This window comes from Varanus komodoensis, unplaced genomic scaffold (genome assembly GCF_004798865.1).
Source record: "Varanus komodoensis strain SLA01 unplaced genomic scaffold, ASM479886v1 scaffold129, whole genome shotgun sequence".
Classification (NCBI taxonomy): domain Eukaryota; kingdom Metazoa; phylum Chordata; class Lepidosauria; order Squamata; family Varanidae; genus Varanus; species Varanus komodoensis.
This window is the reverse complement of record NW_025335373.1, coordinates 227264-251775: the sequence shown is the minus strand read 5'-3', so window position 1 is coordinate 251775 and position 24512 is coordinate 227264. Positions and strand designations below refer to the sequence as shown.

The 24512-nt window shown below is 62.9% G+C and overlaps 1 protein-coding gene across 4 annotated transcripts in view; it reads left to right on the top strand.

The window, feature by feature from the left end:
- AGAP3 (ArfGAP with GTPase domain, ankyrin repeat and PH domain 3) overlaps positions 1–24512 on the top strand; it is a 75408-nt gene that overhangs the window by 437 nt on the left and 50459 nt on the right. The gene's annotated exons all lie outside the window — the stretch shown is intronic.

The window sequence follows — 24512 nt, the reverse complement described above, 5'->3', positions numbered from 1 at the left end:
AGGGTTTATTGGCTTTGCAGTGAGGCTGTGATTAATCCCCTGCCAAACGCCGCTCATCCTGCTGCCCGCCCGCCTTCCTTCCTTCCTTCCTTCCTTCCGCCCCCCCCCCCCCGCTCTGGCACTTGGCCGCAGCGGCAGCGGCGCCGGGGCGCCCTTGGCACGTGCCGGGGCGCGGAGCCCGCAGGCCGCGCCCGGCGGCCCGGGCTCCTCGGGGCCCTTCCCTGCCGGCGTCCTGGCAGCCCGTGCGGAAGGCGCCGTCCACGGGGCGGCAGCCCCCTCCGGATGGCCCGGGCACGTTCGTGGGCTGCGTGCTCGGGCGCCCGAGCCGCCCGCCTTGGAGAGGCCTCGAGCGTGGCGCTCGCCTGCGTCCCGATCCCGAGACCAGCAGGGGCGCCCCCCCCCCCCGCGCAGCAGTGGCGCCTTGGCGGGATGCCGCGGGAGTCCAGGCGTGCTGCAAGGCCCGAGCCAGTCGGTGCAGAAGGTGCCAAGTCCGCCTTTGCTCACGGAACCGCCCTTTCCACGAGCGCAAGGGCACCGTTCTCATGCTGCGCGCTCTCGTCTGAGTCTCGGGCACCTGGTCCTCACTTGCGTCACATGGGCCCGCCTGGGGAGTGGTCCGTGTGTCCGGCGTGGCCCTGAGTGCGGGTTGGGGTCTTCCCTCCTTCGACCTCTCCTTGCGGAAGCGCCTGGCCGGCCGCTCGGCACTGTGCCGGCAATGGGCATTCCTCGTGTGGCCGACCTGTGCGGGCCACTCCTGCAGGGTGACGGGAGCTGAGGCTCAGGACGGGCAGTGCTTCTGATCCCTGTGGGCGGGACTGGCCACCCCACAGCCGCCTGGCCCACGGCAGTGCTCGTGCGGCACGTGTCTGCCGCTTGCCGACAAGGCAGTGGCGGGCGGTGGGCCCGGGGGCGTGTTTGTGCCGAAGCGTGGCAGCGGCGGTGATGTGCAGGGAAGGAGGGGGTGGCATCGGCACATCCCTGAGTCAGCCGGGTGTGGATCTGCTCGGAAATTCTGCCCTGAGGCCAGTAGTGCCGAAGCGCCTGCACTGTGCCAGAGGCTGCGGTGCCGCCTCCCCGGCTGCTTGGTGGGCCATATGGGGCGGGGGCCGGAGGTGCTTTCGGAACGGCGTTATATTGCATTTGCTTTTTCCTTTTTGCAAGGAACCAAGGAGGCCCTCCAATTCTCTGCTACTCCATTTTCTCCTCACTACAGTGGCAGTCCTGTGTGGAGGGCTAGGGTGAGAGGGGCGACAGGCCCAAAGGCACCCAGAAAGGGGCCCGGGTAGCCCACGTCCCCATGCCCAGCCCAAGGTGGGAGGAGAACCCTTGTGAGGGAAGCCCAGCGGCTTGTGCAGGCTGCCCGTTATGGCGGGCGGAGAACTGAGGGCGACTGAGAACGCCTCTCCCGGCTCCCCGTGCTCCAGGACGCTCCGCTCGCTCGCTCGGGGCAACAAAAATGCAACCATTGTGCTGGGATGGCTGGGGGGGAACAGAAGTTCTTCTGTTCTTGCTTTCCTCCTCTCCTTTGAAAAGAGCGAGCGTGTGTGTGTGCGCGTTTTGCCTGGGCGCATCCTTCCACCGGAAGAGGACTTTGGGAGCTGGCAGGTGGCATTGTGAAGAGGGCTTCTTGGAAGGGGCTGTTGGAGTTTTCCTGCAAAGGGGGAGGGAGTGCCCGTCCCCAAAAGCACCGAGGGGGTGGGTGCTCGGGGAGGGGGCGCTGAGTGCTCAAAATCCGTTTCGACTCCATGGCTGTCGGCCGTGTCCTGAGACACAAGGTGTGTGGGCCGGGGGGAGTGGTGAGATCTCTGTGCATGGCTTTCTTCGGGGTCTGACTGCGCCGCTCCAACCTGCTGTCCGCCGGGCCAGGCTGGGCCGGGCCATCAGGAGTCCAAAGCCTGGCAGCTTGCTCTGGGGGCAGATGGCAGCGGCTGCTCAGGAACGGAGACCAGGGCTGCTGGGGCTCTGCCTTGCCCGCAGTGAGGCTGGTAGTGCAGGCTGCTGGCCCCTTCCTGGAGCCAGCGGCATGTGGAGCACTCAGGGCCGGGCCCCCCACATCTGGAGGGCTCCAGCAGCCTTCGGGAATGGCCTCCTCCAGCCTCACTGCCCAGCAGGTCCGGGCCGCTGGTGGCAGCTGGCCGTGGGCAGCGTGGGGCCTCCAGCAGGGCCCCAGCCGACTCTCCCCAGCCCGTGGCCTCACTTGAACTGCCCAGTGGCTGAAATCCATGGCCGCATGCGCACGCGTCCCACAGGCCTGTGCTGGGGCCGGACCAGAGCCGCCGGCCAGATGCCTGTGGGAGCTGGTCAGCAACGCCCCGGCGCATGTTGCACCGCCGGTGTTAGTCCTGCCATGGAAGGTGGTCCAGGATGCACAGAGCGGAACGGTGGGAAGGCCTCCCGCAGGATGCGCTGATCAAAGCCGTTCCGCCGTGCAAGGGGAGGCCGGTCCTGGCTGCTATTGCTCTGATGCCAGAGGTCAACTTTCGCCCCCTCCTCTCGAATCTATCCCTTATCAATGCCATTGGCTGCTCAGGTAGCTGCGCCATGGGATAGGCAGGGGGGAAAGCCCCCCTTTCCGCAACATTAGCATCATCCCACCCCACCCCCATTTCATCCCATTCAAACAACTCCAGATATTTTCAAAGCCTTTTCTCAAAGGAGACCCATGCTCCAGGCCCCCGAGACCTCGGTTGCCTTCGCTTTGCATTTTTTCCAACAATACAGTATGTGACTTTGAGGGTGAGGCGATCAGAGCTGTGTGCAATATTCCAAGCATGGCTGCTTCAGACACAGATTTGTGGAAAGGCAGTTGCAAAACTGGCTGCTGTGTGTTTGATCCCTTTCCTGAAGCTCCGTAATGTGGACCCTGCTGCCTTCACAGCAGCTGCGTGCTGGTCCGGGGGTCCCTTGCATGGCCCACCCTGACCCCACATTCCCTTTCTTGCCGGTTGGTCACTGCCAGCTCAGGTGCCTATAACTGAATCTGTGACGTTGAGCGTTTTTAATTATTAGCAGATTAGCTGCACTTCCACTACATCCGGTTATTAAGCGCATCAGAGTATCAACCATGATTTAGTTAGTGGCGTGACTCTGAGTTGCAGTCAATTCCTACTTTTCCAGTATCCAACAAGCGGAAATTGCATGCCTGGGCTGTATTCAGCAGCAGCCCCTGCTTCCCTTGTCTAATCAGCTAATTGGGCCGTGGGATCTCTTCTGTGTCTCCCCCCCACCCATGCTTTGCTGCCGGGACCCTCTGTCCTCCAGTGCTGGGTGAGGGGCTGTTTTGGCTCTAGGTATTTTGCTTGGCAGTTCTTGAACACGCCAATAAAAGGACAATGCCTAATCTCAGTTTTGGTCCTGCTGGTGGCGTCTTCTGCCCCCACCCCACCGACGAGTTCTCTCTGGCAGGGCTCGAAGGTCCGGGCATCAAGCTGCATTCTGGACCGGAAGTGTCTAATTTTAGGCACTGAGCGAAGTCTGTTTGGACCACTGGACCTCCTTTCCAGTGCAGCTTGTGTGCACACCGGTGGCCGGCTGGGCCAGGGGCGAGTCGCAGCCAGCTGCCAGCAGGGCCAGTTAGACGGGTGGCAGATCCCCCTTCGTGGCCACCTGGCGTGGTGTGCAGGCGGTGCTCCGGCTCGTCTCTCCACAGGCCATCGCCGCGGCCCGTGCTTTGTTCTCGTCTCCCGATTGCCTTGCTGGGGAAGATGCCGGCCGGAGCTTCAGGTCTGCACAAGCGAATCGCGGACGGAAGGCTGTGGTTGGCCTGGCGGCCCCTGCTTGCCGTGGCGTGAGCGGGCAGCGGGTGCCGGCACCGCCTGGTTCCCAGCAGTCCACAGTGCCATGCTTGCTCCCACCGAAGTTGTGTCAGGTCCCAGCCTTAGACCAGTTTCCCCGTAGACGTGTCCGCAGCGACCTTGCTCTTTCATAGCGCTACTCTATGGTGCACCTAACCAATGGCTTATTGCTCTACCCAGGATTTGTCTGGCAGACGATGGAACAAACCATTGGTTCCTCAGTCCATGGATCGTTTTGCTCCTCCTCCATCCACTTGCTCCCTGTATCCGGAATGTCCTTGCAGCACAGCCACGTTGGCATGTGGCGTGGCGGATGGATTTTTATTTTTTTACTACCCTTTCTCACTGCCTCTGAAGTTTGGGAATATGGCTCGAGGTTCTGGGTTCGTAAATAATGGCAATCAATGATTTAAACAACCCAGAGTTCACAGCCCCACAATAAACTCGGGTTCTTTTTCTGGGTTGTTTGTTACTGTGGCTGGATTTGGATAGAATTTCCATGATTTAACGTTATGTACGAAGCAGGTCAGCAAGGGCTTGTGGTGATAATTCCACACATACTTCTGTTATTCAGGGAATAACTGGGTCTCCCAAAACTGAGTACCCTTCGATCTTACAATCCTTGCTGCCTGCTTATGTCTGTGTATAAATGAAAGGATCTTTGCAGTGTTAAGAGGTTGTGTATGTTTTGCCCCTGGCAGCTATTAATTTCCCAAAAGATGAAGTCACAGAGCTGAACTTCTTGGCTGTGTTATTTAGATTCATAGGGTGGAGGTGGAAGGGGCCAGAAGGCCATCGCGCCCCATCCCCTTCCGGTGAACATTGAATTGAGACCCACCACCTCCCTAGATCGTTGGCTCAGTTGTCCCACTGCTCCAGGAGTGGGGAAATTCTTCCAGGTGTCTGATCGAAATCCGGTTTCTTTGAACTTGAGCTGTTATTCCATGTCTTGCACTCTGGAATGAATGAGAAGGGATCTCGCCCTTCCGCTTTGGGGCAGCCTTGTCTTTACCTGCATGAGATCTTATCTGAGGAACCTGAGATTGAGACAGGCTTCGATTCCTCACTTGGACTTGCGTTTTATCATGCAGCTGACTCTTCCTAGACAAGGTTCTATGTATTTATCAGGTGAGGATGTTCTTTGTGTTGGGAAGGAGCCTCATTCCCCTCCCCCCCCCATGTGTTGGGGTGATTAGAACCTGAATGCTTAGAACTTGGCCTTGCACTGATTTGGCTGGACTCTGGGTGCCTCATTGTCCCCCCTTTTGACCCAAGTCTGTCTGTCTGTCTGTCTGTCTCCATTTTCATATTAGGATTTCTTAGGTACCATTGAAGCAGACATAAGCAAAATTATATCTAACAACTGTGCAGAACACGAGATGCATCTTTGCTTTGCAGCAGGTCTGGTCTCCAAAATGCATTGTTTGACTGCCTGGACTGGCTGTTGGCTTGACGGGGACCAGGGTGGGAAGGGGAGCCCTCTTCCATGGGTGTGGCATGCTAACAGTAGCCTTTTCTCCGGGAACCCTTGTCAATGCGGTGAGCTGCCTCAAGCAACATTGGAAAGGGGGAAACTTGTAGACGTCCACATGGGGGGCCTGTCGCGAGCGGAGCCGGCTGGAGCCGAGGGTCAGACTAGATGGCCCGGGAGGCCCCTTCTGACTCACTCTGTTTCTCTGACGGCTAGACCAGTTGGATATGCCTCCCAGTCAGTCCTGGCTGGGGGCGGGGGGCAGTTTCTGCTTCTGTGGGAGCTTTCTGGTGCTCCATTGCTCTGGGGACTCTTCTTCCCAGAAACCCTGACCATTGGCTATGCTGCTGGGGCTCATGGCGGTTGCACCCCAAATCCCTGGAAGGCCCTGAGTGGCTTCGCCTCTAGTTCCTTGTGCCACGGAGAGATTGGCCATGGAACCATCCGGGGGGGGGGGGGCTCTGGGCTCAGTTCTGCGTGGTCTCCAGGACCTGGTGCAGGTTTCCCAGCTTGGCCTTCTCCAGATGCTTGGATGCTCAACTCCTGTTGGCCCGGCCAGCGGTCAGGAGTGCTGAGCTCCTGCAGCACCGACCCTCCCGCCCTACATCACGCAGAGGTCATGTGGGCGGCTGGCACGCAGGCCCTGGGCAGGCACATTAGGTCTAAGAGGAGGGGGTAGCTCCAACCCGAGGAGAGCGAAGCCAGGCGAGAAGGCTGCAGCCTTGGCCTCTCCAGGTGGCTTGGAAGTCGAAGCGCCGGGAGAGCAGCTTGTGGGTCTCGCCTCACCCACGAAAGGTGGTAAGGAAGGAGCCTGAGGGAAGAGGGCGCCCTTGAAAAAGTGGGGGTCTTGTGCAAACCCGGAGAGCAGGAAAGAACAGAAGCTCGCATAAGAAGAGTTGCAAGTGGACAATCCGGGGTGCAGGCACAGAGTCTGGGGAGCAGTCCGCTTCAAAAGTGAGAAAGCCGAACCCTTCAGCGTGTCAGAGGCGGGAGCGTGGCCGGGGAGGCGGCTGGCCTGGGGCACGGCGGTGGAGCTGGAGGGGGGCAAGGAGGTCGTGGAACCGCTGCATGAGCATCTCTCGCGCTGGCCCTCGCACGGGGCCCCTCCTGTGCGTCTCCTGCTGCACCGCTCCCGAGCTGCCCGTGGCAGAAGCTCTGCCCCTCCGCAGAGGGAGGCCGGCCCTCCGGAGGGCCGGGCTGAGAAGGGCCGTGCTTCTCCAGCAGAGCAGAGCAGTGCAGAGCGGGCCAGGCTTGCCCGGTGGTGGCACTGGGGCAGGGCAGGCCGCTGGCTTGGGTGTGAGCCCCTCCCCTCCCCACCCGGCCTCCAGCAATCCACTCTTCCCCTGCAGAAGATCTCTGTGCTCAGGCTCCCCCTCGCCTTCCTGGCAGGGGAAGAATCGCAGAATGGGATCGCAGAGTTGGACAGGGCTGTGAAGGCCGCTGGTCCTGCCCGTGAAGGGCTGTTACCTGCCTGCCTGGGCAACCTGGGGCTTCTTATGACCGGGTCGGGGTGACGCAGCCGGAGACATCCGCAGCCCTGGGCAAGGGAGCGGCAGGGGCTCGACTGTGCAAACAAGCCCCGCCGAGCTCTCGCCATCCCCCGGTCCAGTGGCCTGCAACATGGTGCCACGGGCACCTGAAATCACTGTTAAATATTTCCCCATGTGACATAGCAACAGAGGAACAGCAAGTCAGAAGGGGTCTCCCAGGCCATCTAGACTGACCCCCACTCTGGCCGGCTCCGCTCACGACGTGCCCACCATGTGCATGTCCAGCCTATCCTTGAACACCCTCACCGATGGGGCCTCAACCCGTGGAGGCCCATTCCACACCCTGGGGGTCCTGCCTGTCAGGAAGTCCTTCCTGGCATCCCAATTGAACCTTGGCTCCCTGAGCTCGGCTCTGTAGATTTATGCAAAATGAAAATAGCATTCTAGAAATATGCAGAGGCCTCAGCAAATGCAGACCAAACATTTGAATACATTCCCATTGAAGCTGGCCTCTAACTGCCACCCATTAATGCATCAGGCGCGTTGGTAAGGTCACCCACCCATCGAGTTATGGGAAGCGAGCGTTTATTCCTCCAGTCCTGTAATATCAGCCTTTCAGCTGTCAAAAGGCTGCAGAGAATTCATTTGCTGATCTCCATGAAGCGGTTGCATAAGTTACGTTACTGGATGTCACGGACTGTTCCAGTACAAAATGTATATGTATATCCGTAAAGAAGCAGTTGCGGGGCATTGCCAGAGCATGCGCTTGAAGAAGGCATTAGCTGCGACGCACTGCAAGCAATTAGCTGACGCAGACGGCCCCATGCGCAGGAGCTGCCAGAGCATTCAGGAGACTCGGGACGAGCGCCCTGGCTTAGGGCCAGCCTGGCATCCAGAGCTGTGGTCCCTGATGGCCGGGGCCCCCGGGGGGCTAGGCACTCCTGACGTGGCCTGCAGCAGCTCCTCCAATTCCCAAGGGTCCCCAGGAGCTGGGGACCCACGTCCCGGTTCTAGAGCAGAGAACGCCCAGTTCTGGCCGCACACCTCCTGACGCAGAGCGGGGCGGCGGCGGGGCCCGTGGCCGGGGGGCTGTGGGCTCCCCCCGGAGGTGTTCCGGGAGGGAGGGCCGGCTGGACGGGGAGTCCTGCACTGGGGGGTCCCTGCCCCGCCAGCCTTCCACGATTCTGCGGGCGCCTTGCCTGTCATCGCATGTGGCCATTACTTTCCCCCTTTGCGGAGAGGAGCTGTGGGCAAACGCAGCCGCGTGCTGTCGGGTGGCCTGGGTGCTGCTGGCTGCTGTGCTGAGCCGTGGTCAGGGCGACACGGTGGGCCTGAGCGTGGCGGGCTCCGGTGCCCCCCCCATTCGGTGTGGGGGGCCTCGGGAGTCAGGAGGGAGCCTGGCCGCTGCCCGGGAAGCGGCCTGGCCGGGGAGGCCCACCTGTCTCGGCCACGTGCGCCGCTCGTGGGGGGGGGGTGGACAGGTGCAGTCCCAGGCGGTGGGGGAGCCGTCTTCGAACCCAGGGCCTTCCTCCACTCTCCTTAAATATCGCCATTTATTGTGCCACTGGCAAGTCACGTGGTAATTTAGGGGGTTCTCGTGCTTTTGCCATTTGGTATCCAAGCAACAGGAGGCACCACGGCCACATTTCCAAGATTTTCTGTAGAACCAAGACGGGGGGAGGGGAGCGCAGCAGGCTCGCTGGCGGGGGGGCCGGGCTGGGGAGGCCTCGCTGCCCGGCCGGCATCAGGCCTGGCCTGCGTGGGACTGGCCCGCGTCCCCTGCGGCCCGCATCTGTGTCCTCCGCCGTGGAAATGCAGCGGCCTTCCTGTGGCCATGGAGGGGCCCTCGAGAGGCTCCGTGGCTGGGCAGGGTCCTCCCTTCGTGCTCCCTCGGCCTGTGGGGGCTCCTCGGGATGCCATACTGACGCCCCCCACAGAAAGCTGTGTGCAGCGGGGACGGCAGGCCGCTGGGGGATGTGCTGCCCCCGGAGCCCCTGCCCTCCCCACAGCGCACCCCGCTTCCCCCCGGGCATGGCCGTTCGATGCACGCACACTGCAGCTGCCTGCCTCTTGGGAGTGTGCTGGGTCAGAGGGGGGGCTCCCTGCCCGTCCCCTGGCCTTTGGGGTGCCCCATGGCGCTCATTCCCGGGCTCTCGTCATGCCCCACTTCCTCCGCCTGTTCCTGGCAGGAGCCCGGAGCCGGTCTGCCCGCCGCCCGCCTCCCTCCGACATGCTCCGGGCCTGGCATGGGGCGTGAGGGGGCGGAATGGCCGCCTTGCCCGGAGTGGGCTCCTGGCTGGCGGGGGGTGGTCTCTGGGGAGCGGATGTGTTGCCCGGCGCCTCCAGAGGCAGCCCCCGCCTCCCCCACTGCACAATCCGGCCTCGTGCTGTCCCGACGGCGGCTTGCCGGCCTGTGCCCACGTGGCCTGTCGGAGCAGCAGGTGCCACCAGCTCAGCAGGGCAGGCCTGCCGTGGCCCCGGTCCAGGTCTTGCAGGAGAGTAGGCCTAGGCTCAGCTTTGGTTGTGCGGCAGCTCACCACGGTGCCAGGAGTGCCTGCGCTCCCCCCCTTCCTTGCCGAGGGGCCAGGATTCTGCCCCCTCCCAGGCTGAGAGGATCGCCTGCGCCGCAGTGGCGTGTTTTGAGTACCTGCCAGTGAAAGGTTTGGGGGCGGATTGCCGTTTTGCATTGGTTTGTAAAATGGACACACAACTGGGCAAGAGGTTTGCCCCCGCAGAGATTCGTTGGCCTGAGAAGCGGGAAACGGGGGCCCTGTGGGCGATCGTGGCTGGACTGGAGTGGCGCCACGTGGGACAAAACAAGTCCACCCCCTTCTGAGTGGGACCCAAAAACCAGGAAGTGCGGCAGGGTGTAAGCGGGGCCGGATCGCTGCCCTTCTCCCGGCCCACGGGCGTTCCTGGCACTGAACCGCAGGCGGGTTGGGGAAGGGCAGTGGGGTACACGCGAAAGCCAAGCTGCGCCTGCAGGGGGAACCGGGTCTCGGGGTGATTCCAAATGTCGTGTTGTTATTGAGCAGGCTGTAAATTTAATCATCTCTGCGAGAATTTGAGCTGCCTGTCAGATGTGCAGTGGAGGTGGGGCAGTCCTGCAAAGAAAGCAATCCAACTGGTCAGGGGACAGACAGGAGCAGCCCCCACAGAGGGGAGATCTGCCGGCCCCCAGCGCCTGGCACTGCCCTGTTTGCCCAGGTCCCCCTCACAACAATCCTGTGGAGGAGGCCAGGCTGAGAGATGGTGACCGGCCCAGGTTCGTGCAGTGAGCCTCGTGGCTGCGTGCGGGATTTGCACCCAGGTCCCGAAGCAGCAGGCTGCATCCTGTCTTCGTGGCCAGGAGCCTGTGCTGCCCCATCGGTGAGCCTGCTTTGGGTGAGGCCCGTGATTGGCGCCACTTCCTGCGCCGGTGGATCCTGCCGGTGGGCGTGTGGTGTGCAGAAGCGGCTCCCTTGCTCGGCCCCGGGTTCACTGCGGATCGAATGCCCAGGGCAGGCTGGGGCAGCTTCTCGTACCTTGAGGGCCACACGCGGACCTCAGCATGGAACCCGGGGCCGCCCAGTGAATGACATTTCCATATAGGGAATTGATATATTTGCTTAATTTAATCTACGCAGTTCCTGTACTTAATTAGCCATTATTAATGGTTAATTAAATACATCCTTTAACCATTAATGTTGGGGGCTGGAGAGGTCTCCTGGGCAGGAGGTGGGGGACGAGGAGGGTGGGCGACCTGCTCAGTGGCCGCACACGGCCTCAAGGACAGGCGGCAGCGCCACGCGACCGGGTGCCAGCCCCCGCCCAGCGATCCCCTCGGCGGGGCTGCCCCACGGCTGCTGGCGTGCAGGGAGGCACCGAGCTCCAGGGAGTTCTGCGCTCGGCAGCTGGAAGGTGTGGGGCCCGCAGTGCCGGGGACTCCCCTGAGTGCCCCCCCCCGGCAAGCCTGGAGGCGCCCGATTTCCCTCCAGCTGAGCACCTGTCACTTGTCGTGGGAGGGGGCCAGGCGTGCTGCTGAGAGCCGGCTGGGCTGGCGGCTCGTCTCAGGAGCGAGGGGCCTGCAGTGCGGGCTCTGGCGAGGCTGCTCTCTTCCCCAGCCACTGGTCTGCAGGGGCAGCGAGGGTCTCCAAGCAGCAAAGGGGGCCACAGAACAAAGCCTCGGGGCCGCATGTGGCCCGTGGGGCATGTGGTGGACCCCGCGGCCTAGGGTGTCCCCAGCTTCCAGTGCTGTGCGCCTTCCTCCCGCAGCGCACCGCTGCAGACGGTCCTGGTACGCACCCCCTTAAGTGCACTTCGCACTTCGGTTTCGCAGCTCCGGAGAGCTTTCCTGGGGAGGGACCTGCTGCAGCCCCCGATCACCTTGGCCCGCTCTTTTCCGCATCTCCTCCTGCTCCGGGAGATCCCCTTGGAGGGGCTGTGGCCAGACGTATTCCTTGTGGAAATGTCGAAGCCACTCTGCGTCCAAGCGAATGGGTGAGGGGCTGCACCCTGCTGGAGAGGCTCCAGAGTATCCAGCGAGGGGCCGTGAAGTGAATCCCCCTCAGCAGACAGAATGGAGCTGCTTGGCGGGCTGGGCTGGCGGAGGGGCAGGTGAGAGCGCAGGCGGGGCAGAGAGATCTCAGCAACTGCCCATCCCTATGTGGTGAAATGGGGGGGGGGGTGGCAGCATGTGGTCCCCACCCAATTGCCACATGCAACCCTCGGATGTAAGAAAGCCCCCCATGCCCCGAAAAGAGACACGGGCGAGGAGATCGCAGCAGGCCGCGCTGCGAGGAGCCCAGTGTTGCTCCGGGGGAGGGGGCGGGTGCCGTCTCTCTGCTGCTCTCCTTACCTGCTGCCTGAGGCCTGCCGGCGGCCTGCGTGGCGGCTGGGGTGCCTCGGCCAGGATGCCCGTGCCCCCCGTTCTCCTGGCATGGACTCGGGGCCTCCGCCTTTCTCGGTTGGCTCCTGTGAGCCGGCAGGCCCTGCGCCGTTCCCGCCATTGCCAGCCGCCCCTTTCTAGTCTGCGGTGCGCAGAGAGGACTGGGGTCTGGCGAGATCCGGGGGGGGCCTCTGGAGGTGGCAGGACAGAGGAGTGGGGTGGGGGGCTGGGGCATGCGTGTGCCTGGGCTTGCTGCGAGCCCTCAGTTGGTCTTCAGGGAGATGACGTTGGGATTTCTTTGTGCTATTAGTGGGGCAGAATACCCCAAGGCCCAGCAGGTGTTCCTGGCTTCACCTCGGCTGTTGTCTGATTCACAGAATCATGGAAGAGTTGATCTGGAAGGGGCCGTGAAGGCCATCAGGGCCACCCGCTGCTGTGGCAGGACACCAAGTCACACTGCGCCACTCAGAGCGCTGTCCGGTTGCTCCTTGAATGCCTCCAGCGTGGGAGAGCCCCCACCTCTCCAGGTGGCTGGCCTGGGCCCACTGCCGTTTCGCTCTGGCTGTGAGGAAACCTTTCCTGATACCTGGCCTGAGTCTGGGAGCTTGAATGGATTATTCCAAGGTTCAGTTGGAATGACAGGGAGTACTTCCTGACAGTGAGGGCCCGAGGGCATGGAATGGGCTTCCATGAGAGGTAGTTGAGGCCCCATCAAGGATAGGCTGGACATACACATGGTGGGCATGTCATGAGCAGAGCCAGCCGGAGCTGGCTGGATCTGGGGGTCAGACTAGATGGCCCAGGAGGCCCCTTCTGACTCGCTCAGTTTCTGTGTTTCTGTTTCCATGTCCTGCATCTTGAGATCTTGACCTCCCCATTGTGACAGCCTTTGAGGTACTTACAGCAGGATATCATGTCTTGTCCCCCGCACCCCGCAGTCTTCTATTCTGAAGGCTGAACATGCCCAGTTCTCCCAGTCTCTCCTCACAGCGCAGCATTTCCAAACCGGGATCATTTTTCTTGCGCTCCTCTGGACCATATCTAATTTTCCGGCATCTTTCTTCAATCTTGGTGCCCAGAACTGGACACATTCCAGGGGAGGCCCTACGAGTGAGGGCCTTTTGCTCCCCCAGCCCAGCCCCATGCACAGCGGGGGGGGGGGGGTTGGCATTGCCCTTCCCCGGCAGGCAGGCTGGCCCCTCCGGGGGGCTTGCCTTGGGCAGGCTGCGGGGCGTGAGGCGGTGCGGCTGCAGGTGGGGGGCGCCTGGGGCAGGGGCGCTGCGGCGAGCCGGTCCCCGGCCGTGGCGCCGAGGCGGCTGCTTCCCCAGCGTGGTGGGGGCTCGGCTGCGGGGCTCCTTCCGGGCTCCCTCTGAGGCCCCTTCGCCTCCCCAGGGCCCGCGCCCCGCTTTGGCGTCCGCTGGCGCCGTTTCCTTGCCCAGGCCCTCAGCTTGCCCTCGTGCAGATCCGTGCCCAGGGCAGGGCCCGCCCGCCGCCTTGCCAGTGCCGGCCTTCCGGGGCTGCTCGCTGCAGCGCCCGGCTCCCCCGCAGAAGCGCAGGCCTTGCTCTGGAGCTCGCTGCCGGCCGGCCGGCCGGCAGCAGAGCCCTGCTGGAGCGCTGCCGCAGGGGCCCACGGACGGCGCCCCCGGCCTCACTTCCGGCAGAAGCCTTCGTGCCCGTGCGCCGGTGCGGAGCTGCGCCTTGCCACATGTGCGCTCCCGGCGGCGGCCCCACGCAGAGCCCCTGGAGGCAGCGGGCCTTTCCCAGCCAGCCTCTCCCCTCCCGGGAGGCCGCGATGGCTTGTAGCCCAGCCATTGCCATGGGAACCGACCTCTGGCACAGCCCGGGGAGATGGGGGAAGCCCGCCTCCTCCCCGCAGTAGGATGGGGCATCGGGGAGGAAGCAGCAGTGCCACCGCCTTTGGCTGCCGTGCGGGTCCCTGCTTGGCTTGAACAAGTGGGGGCTGAAAGAGGCCACCGGACTCCAAGTGCCCCCCGCCTCTTCCATCTAAAATGCCCTTTCTGCACCGCGGGGCTGCCTGGCCTCAGAGGGGGGCTCTTCAGCCCGGTGGCCTGGCGGCAAGGGCCCCGGGGCCCGTCCGGATCTCGGGTTGCAGAGGGGGCTGGCTGGCTGAGCCCTCCTCGCAGGGCTCTTCTTCCTGCTGCTTCTGAGCGAGGCCTGTGGGGCAACTGGCTGGCGAGGGACCCCCGGCCTGGCTGTGGGGCTTTTCTGAGCCCGGAGGGGGAGGAGCGCGCCACCACCCTGCTGCCCCGAGGGCAGATGCTGGGGCTGGGGCCAGGCTGCCCTTCACAGCGGCCCTCGATCCTGCCCGAGCACTGGAGGCATCGGGACTCTGGTGCAGATGAAAGTGCCTGCGGAAGGGCCTCCGTGCTCCTCCGGGCACACGCCTCAAGGAAGGGGGCCTTGTGTGCCGGGCGGCTCTGTGCCCTGGTGCCAAGCCTGCAGGCGAGGCAGCGCTCTTGGCTCCCGGTGGCCAGCCGGGAAGGCTCGGCCGGGGTATCGTGTCTGCCGTTCCTTCTGTGGCCGCTCCCTGCCGAAAATCCTCGGGAAGGCCCCTTGGCAGCAGCGCCCCCCCTTGGCCACCTGGATGGGGGAGGGGGAGCAGCTCTCCCCACGGGGACCCCCTCGGTGCCCCAGGATCAGCGTGCTGGGAAAGGGGTCGGGGGAACCCTCGTGTGGGGCAGCGCAGGTGCCTCCTCCCGGCTGGGCACCCTTCTCTGCACGGCTGTGCAGGGAGCGGGGGGCCGGAAGCCCTGCGGGCAGAGCCAGGAAGCGATTGGGCTGCAGGCGGCCCTGTGGCTTCCGCTTTGGGTGGTGTGGCGGCCCCTGCGGCTGCTCTCTCCATGGGTGGCGGGGTGCCCTCCACCAGGGCGAGGCGGGGGGTAGCCGGCCCAGAATTCCCCTGGGCCCTTCAAGTGCACCTGGCTGTGCCCGGAGGAGGTCTCTGGCGCCCGTGTCCGGTGCCAGCAGAGCGGATCCTGTGGCCGCTGCCTGCCCCCGGCTCAGCCATGCCTGTGCTATGAATGGATGTGGGGGGGGGGCAGTCCCTTTGCTTCAGGTGCAGGTCGGTGCCGCAGCAGGGAGGAAGTGGCTCCCGGATCTGCTGCTGCTCGTGCTGCAGGTGTGCCTCCTGGTGTGGCCGAGCGGCACCGTCTGCGCACAAGGAGGATAGTCTTTGGCGTCCTGGGGGAGGCCTGAGGCCCGCAGACAAGAAGGTAGGGGGAAGTCCCACCAAACGGCGCCACGAGGGCCACGTGTGCTCCGTGGCCATGGAATGCTGGCTGTTGAGGAGAGAGGCTGCCATGGTCGGGAGGATGGGTGGAACAGAGGTAGCGTGGAAGGGGGCCCGGCTGGCTGGAACCCTGCAGGGGACCACCCCAAACACCCCCCTCCTGTGCGTGGCAGTCCCGCGGGTGGGTCTCTCGGTACAGTCTTCCGGCAAAGCCAGCCTGGCTTTGGCCTCCTGGACTCTGTAATCCACCTCTCTCCCTGGAGGCCTGTCTTGCCCGGGCACTTGCTGGTTCTTCATCCCAAAGGTCACCCATGAGAGCCCCCGCTTCCCCGAAGAGGATGGGGAGGCAGGCTTCTCACAGTGGGTCTCTGCACCTCGGTGCCCCTGGCTTCTTTAATGCCGGCCCCCTGGGTGTCCCCCTCCTCAAGTACCCCCCGCTGTGTCAGTGCTGGCCTGCCTGGAAAAGCGAGCCGGCAATATGGGCAGCCAGCGCCTGGGTGTGGCCGCCGAGGCTTCCCTTCCCTGCCGTGTGCCTGCCTGCCTGAGGAACACCTTTCCAGGGGCTGTGCGTGAGCGTCCCCCTTTCCCCCAGGGCTCACGAGGTGACAGAGTTGAGACCTGCGACGATCTGGCTCGTTTGCGAGGGCAAGCCGAGCAAGAAAGAGTGCGGCACTCCGCTGTTCTTGGGGTGCGCCGGGGGGTTGGCGGGCACCCGGGCCCTGCTGCTGGCACTGCTGGCTCTGGGGAAGTTCGTCCTCAACTCTCGACCGCTGTGCCCTCGTCCCACAGAAGGCCGAGGGGCACGGCAGGAAGTGGGGGTGGGAGCTGCTTGCCAGGGTGGGCGCTGCGTGGATTGGGTGAGCAGTGGCGGGCTCTGGGATCTCTCTGAGCCGCTTGTGCTGGTCTCCGCTCGAGGAGGGGGCCGTGCAGCGAGCCGCGTTGGCTGCCCAGGCTAAGATGGAGGCAGCGGCAGCCGGTAAAGGAGGCTCGAGCAGCCGGGAGGCCGAGCTGAAAGGGACCCTCCTCGACCTGCTGTTTTACAGTATCCGTTCCTATTAACGCACTTGAATTGTTGTGACCGCCCAGAGGGCTCTGGCTATTGGGCAGCATGGACACGAAATGAGCGCCAGCAATGGTGGCTTACTCACAACTCCAGGAGAGCCGGAGACGTGACACGGGATCTGCCCATTAGGCCCGCGCTGCTCTCCGAGCCCTTGGGGTAGGAATCGAGGGTGGTTCTGGATCCAGAGCGACACCAGGAGCTGACCCTCCCCGGGTGCAGCAGAGGGCTAAGCCAGCCGGTCTGCTGCAGAGAGGGGGATGGGGAAGGAGGGGGCCATTCCCAAACTCCAGGCTGTCAAGGCCACCCCCCCCCCACGTTTGGGCAGGACTGAGGGCCATCAGAAGGAAAACTGGGGAAGCATCTCTTGAGACGGTTGCGGGAGCCAGACAGCTTGCAGAACTGCAGCCGCCTGAAACATTTAACACTCATGGAGGAAGCGCTGGTGAGCTTCTCTGTGGAGAAATGGGAATGTTCCTCAGGCGCTCCTTGGTTTGCAGGGAAGGGTGCGCCTCCGGGTGGTGGCCTGGGCCTGGGCCTGTGCAGCGACAGAGCCGGAGGCGCCACACTCAGACGCGTGCGGCAGGAAGGCTTCTGTGAGAGGCCCGGATGTCCCCGGGAATGGTGGGCATGATTGTGACAGAGCCTTGCCCGTGGGAGCAGAGTGACGGACGGTCTGATGCCAGAGGGACGGGAGGCCGCTCCTGTTGCTGCCCCCACGAGGGAGGGGGCGCGTACTGCGGCCCTCACCCTTCTGTGGACGCCCCGGGCGCAGCCTCCAGATGGGCTCCAAGCCCCTTTTCGAGGAGCTGCCCGCCTGGACAGCACCACTGCGGAGGAGCATGTGGGACTGAGCAGCCAGCGCTTCCTTCTGCCACGTGCTCTTCGGAGATGCACTGCAGATTGCAAACAGCGGCTCTTGGCAGCGCTTGTGGGTCTGCCTGCCGCCTTGGATGGCACAAGCAGGAGCCGGACGGGAGAGCGCACGGGCAGCGCATGTGCCCGCGTTGCCCTGGGTGGGACTGGCAGCGCTGGCCACGAGCGTCGAAGAACTGGAGGGGCAAGCAGCGTGAGCCGCCTGGGGAAGCCTCTTGGATTAGTGGGCAGCGCAGAAATGTTGGATGGACGGGGCATGATTCCTCTGGCCTTCGGTTTAGATACTCTTGCAACAAGGATGCCACGTGAAACAGCCCTGCTGGATCAGACCCCAGACCCACCCAGTCCGGCCCTCTGAGCACGTGGGGGCCAGCTGGCTGCCCCAGGGACCCCAAGCAGCAGGGATGGGCGGCCTCATCCTGCCCAGCTGCTCGGCTGCGGGTGAAGGACGGAGCACGGGGCAGGCGGGGCCAGTCGCCACAGAGCCCCCGCCCCATGAATCCACCCAGTCAGAGCCACCGGATTGCTGGCGTCACCGCTTTGCAAGAGGGATAGAGCCCGGTTGGAATCGGTGCAGCGAAGGGCCACGGGGCTGGTGGTCGGTTTGCAGGGGAAGCCGCATGAGGGAGTCTGAGGGAGCCGGGCCTCTTCAGCCCGGAGAGGAGGAGACTGAGGGGACCTGTTAGCGACATATTGGTCCAGGAGGGGGTGCCACGCAGAGGTGGGTCGTGACCTCTGTTCCCCTGTGGAGGAGGGCTGGGTGCGTTCCAGTGGAGCAAAGCTCAGGGAACCAAGATTTAGGGGGGCTGCCAGGAAGTCCTTCCTGATGGTTAGGGCCCCGAGGGGATGGGATGGGCCTCCAAGAGAGGTGGTTGAAGCCCCATCTGCAAAGGTACTCGGGGAAAGGCTGGACATGCACATGGCAGGCATGTCAGGAGTGGAGCCGGCTGGAGCTGAGGTCAGACTAGGTGGCCCAGGAGGCCCCTTCTGGCTCCCTCCGTTTGCGTGTCTGTCCTCAAGCTCCCCGTCAGTCAGCTTCATGGGATGACCCTGTGCCTGTTATGGGACGGAGAAAATGTCTCCTCCCGCCCTTCTTCCACACCATGCAATCTTAAGCGCTTCTGAGCAGGTCTCCCCGACTTGCCTTTTCCTGGGCTGAATGACTCCCGGATCATTTGCGTGGTGCTGCTCTGCACCTTTTCCAACTGAACAATGTCCTTGGGAAGGCAAAGGGGAAGGCCAGGATCTCTCCTCGATCATCCCAGAGTGCAGGACATGGAACAGTGGGTTCCAAGTTCCAGTTCTGGCTGCACATCAGGAGGAACCTCCTGACTGGCGGAGCAGCACGGCAGTGGAGCCAGCGACCGGGGGGGGGGGCAGTGCTGTGGGCCCTCCCACCCTGGAGGCACGCAAGGTGCAGCTGGGCGGCCACCTGAGAGGGATGGTTCATCTGGGAGTCCTGCACGGATGGCCCTCTGGCCCCTTCCCACTCTGCTGGTCCACGCCTTGGCGCTTCTGTGACTGTTCGTGTGCGCAGAGGGGGAGAAACTGAGCCGGGGGGGGCGCGTGTTGTGTGGGGAAGAGCCAGGCAGAGCCCCCCCACACTCACCTACTTGGCAAAGCAGCAGCAGAGTGGGTTGGGCGGCCTGCCTTGGTGCCCCCAGCGGGGCAGGGAAGCAACGCAAGCCTTCTGTGGTCCGCAGCCCCTCCTCTGCTCCTGGATGCCTGGCTCCTCAAGGGGCCAGCAAGCGCCGGTGTGCGGAGGCCCCCCGGTGGCAATGGGTGACGTTGCTCAGGCCGGCTCTGGCAGTGGCTGCTCGGGGCACGTGTGGCCCTCACTCCCACCCCAGACGCTGCGTCCCGGACGCTCCGGGCCCTCCCTGGCAGTTCCAGCCACGTGCCTTGGCAGCAGCCGGGCACCGCCTCCGGCATGGTGGGCGCCTCTCCCACCTGCCAGCCGTCCCGCCCTCCTTGGTGGCCTGCGGCGCACTTGGCTCTGAGGTGGGTTTGCGTGGCGCATCCACAGGCGCCGCCACGCGGCCATTTGCTTTCTCCGCTGCATTTCTCCTGCCCCACCGTGACAGTCCTCTTGCGCCCAAGGCCTCCCGGAAGAGTTGGGCCAGCCCTGCTGGGCCCCGAGCCCTGCCCTCCACACTGCGGCCGGAGGGCTTCTCGAGGGGGCCTCCCGTGGCGCATCCCTTGCCTTGCCCTCCCTGCAGCCCCGGGGGCCGGACATGGCACCTAGATGGCCACTGGCGAAGAAGTGGCGTTTGTGCTCTGGCCCCTCTGACGGGTGGCGGCCCCGTGGATGGGCGCCCTGTCCTTGGCCGCTCTGCTCGCCGTGTGGGCGCATGGTGGTGGCCGCCTTGGTGGAGGGCCTCCATCTCATGGGCAGCCGTCTTTTTCGCCCCCGCCTTCCACTTTCCATCGTGTGGCCGTCCTCTCCAGGGAGTCCTGCCGTCTCACGATGTCCCCAGCGTCCGAGAGCCTCAGTTTTGTCGTTTTTGCTCCCAGGGCGAGTTCCGGCTTGAGTTGCTCAGTCCAGGGCATGTACTACGCTCTCCTTCAGCATCGTGGTTCGAACACGCCGCTTTTCTTTCCGAGAGCTTTCTTCACACTGCAGCTTTCTCAGCCGTAGATTGGGATTGGGAATACAGGAGGGTGGGTGCTCTTGGCCTCCAGTGAAACATCCTCACGGCTGATTATCGCCTCTAGGTCCTTCGCTGCTGCCGTTCCGGCCCGTTTCTGATTTCTTGGTGGGCCGTCTCCGCTTGAGTTGATGACTGAGCCGGCGGACGCAAATCGTTGGCGGTTTCAGTACATTTTGGCTGGAAGCTGCGCAGGTCTCTGCAGTCGTGATGTTTGTTTTCTTCCAGTTTAGCGCAAGTCCTGCTTTTGCACATCCTTCCACGTTCGTCGGGGCATGTTCCCTTCTTGTTCTTTCAGCATTCCTGATCTCATCTAAGCATTCTCCTGGATTATTTATATCTTCCGGAAGAGGTCTCATGTTTTCCTTCTTTTGTTCTTCCCTTCTACTTCTTTGCACTGGCCATTGTAATAGTTCTTTTTGTCTCAGTGTGTTAGTTGCTGAAAAGTTGCTTTTGGGATTCAGCTCCTCTTCTCCCACCTTTTGCTTTGCTTCTCACCATTCCTTAGCAACAGAGGGTGTTTCTTCTGCCATCTGCCTTTTCTTTCCTTTTGGTTGCAGGAATTGGCACTCTTCCATAATAGCATCTTTGGTTTCGGTCCATGCGGCTTCTGCTTCCCTGTGAGAATGAATACCTGTGTGGAAGGCGAGGCCCTGCCTCCTGTGGGGGTGCAGGCTTCCTTCGCACAAACGAGGCCAGGAGGGGGACTTGGACTGCCCCAGAGGTGCAGCCTTGTGTTCCCTTCATGGCATTCGCTGCCCCGGGAGGTGGTGGTGGCTGGAGGTTCTCTGGGCTGAATGAGCAAGGACAGGAAATCAGCCAACTCGGGGAGGGGACTGGCAGGAGGCGCCTCCCCATGTCCTGCACAGCCGCTTTTCTGGGCCTGCTCGGCTGGGGATGCTGCGTGCTGGCCCAGGAAGGTGATCCTGCTGCGGCCTGAATGGGTGGGGCAGCTAGGGTGATGTAGACCCCCCCCGGTGTCTTTGGCGGGGAGGGGGGAGCCACAACACCATGTGAGTGCGTGGAATCTGACACTTGTGCTCTGCAGCCGGTCTGGAGACTGAAACCTGCAGCAGACGGAAGCCCCCGCGGGGGGGGGGGTCCTGCAGGCGCTCCCCCTGCACCTGCGCCACCTGTTAACTGGCTGGTCTCTGCTGCCCTCCAGTGGCCATCGGCAGTACTGCGAGCCAGGTGCCACACAAATCACGGGCAGACCCCTCTGGCCCGGCTGTGTGTGGCCAGGCCTGCAGTGCATGCAAAGCCCCTGTCTGGGGGATGCAGCTGCCTCCTCACTGAGGGAAGGGGCTGTTCTCCCCGGCTTGTGTCACGAAGGGCCCTAAGCACCAAGGAGAACAGCAGGAGTGGCATTTGGCTCTGAAGCCAGAGTGGGTGTTGCAGGGACGCCTCTTGGCCTGAAGACCCACATGAGGGTCCTGCTGCCAGCAAGACCCTCTTGTGTACATTTCAAGAAGTGAGGAAGAACCCGAAAGTTGCATCAGGCCGAAGGGGAACTCTTTACCCACAGAACCATCAGCCACTGGGTCCTGCTCTGCGCTGGACTCCGAGCTGAACTACCCCCGACAGGTGGCTGCCCAGCTGCATCTTGCGTGTGTCCAGTGCCGGAGGGCCCACGAGCTCCAGGGTCGCGGGTTCCATCGCCAAGCTGCTTCTCCTGGAGTCCAGCCAAGACCTGGCTTCCTGTAACTCAGCCCATTAGCCCATGTTTTGCACTCTGGGCTGAGCAAGACGGAATCCCGGCCTTCCTCTTTGTGTCAGCCTTTCAAATATTTGTAGAATGGCATCCTATCATCCCCCAGTCTTCTCGGGGCTAAACGTGCCGCGTTATTTCAGTCTCTCCTCACAGGGCTTTTGAGTTCCCAGCTGTCCTCCTCTGACTCCTTTCCAGCTTGTCTGTATTTTTCTTCAACTGTGGTGCCCAGAATGAGACACAGAACTCCGGATGAGGCCTGGCCAGTGCTGAGTGGAGGCGCACTGGTATTTCACGTGATTTAGAAGTGATTCTTCTATTCATGTAGCCTAAAAGAGCATTTATCTTTTTTGCAGCCACATCAGGCTGTTGGCTTATATTCAGCTTGTGAATACAATTCCAGGATCATTCCCAGACGCAGGATTGCTGAGCCGAGGGTCCCCCCATCTTGTAGGTCTACATTTGGCTTCTTTTTCCTAAGTGCAGAACTTGGCATTTGCCCCTACTGAATTTCATTATGCGGTTTTCAGCCCAGCACTTCAACCCGTCAAGATCGCTTTGAATTTTCTTCTGAGTATTGGCCGCCCTACTCACTTTTATGTCATCTGCAAATTTGACAAGTCTTCCCCACCCTCCCTCATTCGAACAATGGATAAAAATGTTGAAGAGCGCCGAGCCCAGAACCAAACCCTGCAGTACACTGCCCATTACTTCCCCGCAGCTAGAAAAGATGCCCCCGATAGCACTGTTGGACCCCGTTCTGTAGCCGACTGTGGATCCACCTGCTGGTTGTTCCGTCTGGCTCCCTGGGGGCTAGTTTGCCAATTGGGATATCTGGGGCACTTTATTGAAAGTTGTGCTGGAGTCGAGGTAGTCCGCCACCCTGTTTCCCACAAGGAACCTGATGTGGCAAGGAAAAGCCCGCCTGCGGGATGGGGGCCAAGGGCATGACTCGAGAGGTCATTGAGGCCCCACCGGTGCGGGTGTTCAAAGGTAGGCTGGACATGCGCATGGTGGGCGTGTCGTGAGCGGAGCCGGCTGGAGCCGGGGGTCAGACTAGATGGCCCGGGAGGCCCCTTCTGGCTCGCTCTGTTTCTCTGTTTCTATGACACGCATGTGTGTATACATACGCACATTCATTCATGCTATCAGTCACCGGTGTGGCAGGCATACTGGCTCTGAAGAGGCTCCCTCAGGACTAGCAGCCATTGAGACTAGCAGCCTCTTCCTTCCTCCATGAATGTGCACGATCCCCTTTTAAAGTCCTCCAAACTGGTGGACTTCAGTCTCTCTCTCGGAAGGAAGTTTGCATGGTGTGAATCCGCTTTTCTGAGTTATGCCCAGTTGCCATGTGAATGGGTGATTAGCACAGGACGCTCTTTCTGGACGTCTGGCAGGGGGTAGATTGTCAGTGCTCCTGTTGGGTCAACTGTCCGGCTCATCCCCTTTTGCTCCCCATCTAGGCAGCCTCAGTGCCCCAAACACTCCTCCTTCGGGTGATGGCGAATGTGGGGGGGGGGGGGAGTGTCGAAGTGGAATTGGCTGCTGGAGCCATGGCTGTGTAAGGGGGGGCTCCCTCAGTTGTGCCCCACCCCCGGTATGCAATTCAGCATGAGAATTGGCCAAAGAGCTGTGCCTCTCTGGAATCCGCCCCCCCCACACACACGCGCCTGCCTAGCTGGTTTGCCTTGCGGTGGGCGATCAGGACCGGGGATCCTGCCAGTACCAGCCGTTTCATGGCCAGGCAGTTGCGCTGCCTGGACTGTCAGAAGGTGCCTTGGTGCTGGCCAGCGGGCTCAGGGCAGCTCAGCCTGGTGGCCGTGGGCTTGTCCCGACAGCACATGCCCCAAAGCACACTCTCGGCTCGCTTTTCCCAGGGGGCTGGAGCGCAGTGCTGCGAAGGGGAGGGACTCTGCAGTGTCCCCCTTGCCTTGTTCAGGTCGCTTCCTGTGGAAATGTAGATCGATAATGGATGCTTCCTCCCGTGAGGGAAGGGGCCCCATGAGGAAGGGCCCCCTGGGGGTCTAGGGCGGATTGTCTGGTGCGCGTGGCGGTCCGGCTGCAGCCCCGCCAGTCTGGGGACACAGAGGGGAGCTGGGGAGCCCTTTGCTCTGGCCTGCTCCCCAGGGCGTGTCCAGCGTCGAGCCAATGCTCTGCTTATTGGCTGGCTTCGCATTGCGTTGTCTTATCCTGTCGGCTCTGTGGAGCACTCCGGGTGCGTGGCCGGTTTATTCCCTACGCCCAGCCAATATTGCTTTACAGTGATTTAAGAAATATGAATGAACAGATGAGTGAAGTCATGCGGATTTCCTTCCCCTTCTTTGCTCCTCTCGCTCTGAAATCAGGCCGGTGCAGATGAGGTTTCCCCTGCGCACCGCAGCATCGCTGCTGGTGCAACTTGCTCATGCACATGCGCCGCTCAGGCTGAGCAAGGATTTTGCTGAGGGGCCGTTGCTGGGTACTGCCTCTGGGGTGGGCAGGAGTGGCTTCAGCCAGCAGCTAAATCGGATGTGGCTGCCGGGTCCCGGCACCTCCGAACAGAGCGAAATGCGGGATTCGGACCAGCGAACGTCCTGCCTGGGCATGACACATGCCTCTGCCGCCCTCGGTGCAGCTGCCCCGACGGGCGCCTGGGAGCAGAACCCTTTCTCCTCGGCAGAGGCCCAGCGGGGAGCAGCTTGGGGCTTGCCTCTCCCGGACTGAGGCACCTGTGGCCGGACGGGGGACCGCAGTGGCTGCTGCTAGCAAAGGGAGGGACTCGGTGGACGGCAGGCGCCAGTTTTGCCCACGGAGGTCAGGGGCATCGGGGCTGGCGGCTGAGCCAGGCTGCCCCGGTGCAACCCGCCTAGCAGGGCTGGTGCTGCATCTGGGACAGCGGTGCTCCCCCAGCATCGCAGGTATTGACGCTGCGCCTGGAATTGGGGGCCGCGGCTGGCACTGGCACTGGCACTGCGGCTTTTCCGAGGAGCAGGCCGTCCTTACCCTGGAAAGGGATTGGAGTGGAGGGGACAGGGGACCGCCTTGATGGGGCAGGTCAGGGATGAGGGGCCGGGAGCAGCCGGGGGGCTCCGCTCTGGGCCCTGGGTGGGAAAGCGCCCCTCGTGCCTCGGCCCCCCAGCGGCAGCAGCAGGACCGGGGCCGGGCCCGCGGCCGGTGCGGGGCGAAGGGAGGCGAGGCCGCGCGTCGGCGCTGAGCGCGGCTGCCAGCAGGGCGGCTCCCACCGGGCCTCGCCCGGACTTGCCGAGCCGCCTGGCGGGGCGCGGGAGGGGGCGGCGGGGCAGGGCAGGGCAGGCGGCGGGGCAGGGCGCGGCGAGCCATCCGAGGAGCCGGCGGGCGGGCGGGCGAGCG